The 2,045-nt window shown below is 44.0% G+C and overlaps 1 long non-coding RNA gene across 1 annotated transcript; it reads right to left on the bottom strand.

Annotated features, from left to right (window-relative positions):
- Positions 1–415: 415 nt before the first annotated feature.
- Positions 416–1,748, bottom strand: LOC125413190 (uncharacterized). Its single transcript, XR_015735210.1, has 3 exons — positions 1,361–1,748; positions 848–928; positions 416–612 (listed from the first exon to the last, which is right to left on the bottom strand). It is a non-coding gene; the product is annotated as an uncharacterized LOC125413190 (long non-coding RNA).
- Positions 1,749–2,045: the final 297 nt, after the last annotated feature.

Here is a 2,045-nt window from a genome sequence, read left to right as displayed (position 1 = left end):
CTCTTTATAATATGTAAATATTTAATTGTAGTTAAGGCTTTTGAATGGTGAAGAAACCTGTGGACCCTAAGAATCCATTCTAAAGAGATTATTTCAATTGTAGCAGGGAAATACATCCACAAATCTGCCTGTTGCATTGTTTGCAATGACTTACAGAGAAGACGCATCCTAAATATGTATCTATAAAGTATTAGGACATATTTGCATATTTACACAATGGCACATTTTGCGGCCATTGGAAATTATGTTCAGCCTTACTTAGGGTAGAGTATGATTTCTTATTCAGGGCACCAAACCCAGAAGTCATTTAGGAAAAGCTGACAGATTCGATACCATAAATACTAAAAAAAAAACCTTGTCCTTGAAGGACACCATAAACAAAGTAAAAATACGAGTGACAAACTGAGATGAAATATGCAAGAGGAACAATATTAAACCATGTATTTTTATTTCCTCTCTAAATCACACTCTTTCGACTTCTGTCTTCCAAGGCTGAGCTCATTGCCCGGGGAAAGAAGGGGTAGGCACTAGTTAGGACTCACAGCTCCTGGGAGAAAGAGTCCATACTGTGTTCTTCACAGATTCAACCAGGCAAGAATCTCAAAAGTCAGCCTTTTTGGAGAAAAAAGAGATTATTTTTCTGGAAACTGGCCCTCTGAGAAATCAAGGCTTACCTGGGGGTGCACCTATGCAGGGATGTGCTAGCACAGGCAGTTAAGATGAATCATCCCTACCTCTGAGACTGCGAGGAAGAGAGGCAGGCAGGGAAGTATGGACCCAGAAAGCCCCCAAAGCAGGCTGAAGCCAAGAGCAAAACAGAGGAGACAAATTATGAAACCTCACCCACCCTGCCACAGAGTATATTCTGCTGATGGACTTGTAGATTTCAACCGATTCCTTTCAGGTATCCTTGGGGACCTAGAAGTAACTTGAGGAGTGGGTGAAGTCCCAGATATCAGTGGTCATAGTTGTAATATTTCTGGCAATCAAAATTTCCTCCAAGAGTTAGTAACATGCTGGTCTGTGTGTTTCTTGTCTGTACTGTGTTCTAGAACCAGCACAGCCAGCCAGAGTCAAAGCTTTGGCAAATGCTGTTCTTTTCTTTCTGGGTTTGGTTTTTTATTTTGTTTTTCTTTCTTTCTTTCTTTCTCTCTTTCTTTCTTTCTTTCTTTCTTCCTTCCTTCCTTTCTTTCTTTTGCTGTTTTTTGTTTGTTTGTTTGTTTGTTTTTGAGACAGGGTCTTGCTACATAGCCCTTGCTGGCCTGGTACTCAATTTATAGCCTGTGCTAGCCTTTAACTCACAAAAATCCTCCTGCCTTGGCCTCCTTGGTGTGGGAATTATAGGCAAGCACCACCTCACCTGAGTCTTAATTTGCTGGCTTTGATTCTGCCTGCTTCTCCTGGCAGGCAGTTCATCCAGTTAAATCCCCGCTGATAGACTGTTGTCCTCAGTCCTAGAGCCTGGTGCTCAGCACTGACTCTGGATTGGCTGAACCGCCTATCTCGCCAACACCGTGCAGTCGCTGGTCTTCCGGTTCGGCACTCAGTCCTGCAATAGATGCCCAATGTCTCGTGCGTGCCCCCAACCAAAGACTGTCTGTTGTTTGATGCCTCTGTGCAACTGTCTTACATTTTCCCTGCTTTTATAGCTCTTTCCGGTGGTGACGAGCATCGGGTATCAGTTGCTCCATCAGAACTGTCGTGGCTGTTATCCCAAAACGTAAAGGAAAGATCTACCTGTGGCTCCGTGAAATCTGCGGAGTCAAGTGGGATGAGAGGAAAGAAACCACACCTAGGTTAAAAGTCAGGAAAAGAGAGAGAGATCTTTCTTGTCCTCCAGATAGTGTGCACCCCCATATAGCTGAATACCCCGAGCTTGAACAAAGAAGCGGCTGGGCTTCCTATGCTCCAGAATTTAGTCACATGGCTCCCCAGCTGAAAGAGATGCTGTAAGCTACAGTTTAACCTCGAAGCTTAACTGGGCAGGTAAACGGTAACTGTTACGTTAACTAAGGACCTGGGTTCTGCCACAGCGCAACCGCCCT

Source organism: Myodes glareolus, chromosome 2, assembly GCF_982192425.1.
Source record: "Myodes glareolus chromosome 2, mMyoGla1.1, whole genome shotgun sequence".
Lineage (NCBI taxonomy): Eukaryota > Metazoa > Chordata > Mammalia > Rodentia > Cricetidae > Myodes > Myodes glareolus.
Note: the sequence above shows the minus strand (reverse complement) of the source record. Positions and strands in the feature narration are given on the sequence as shown.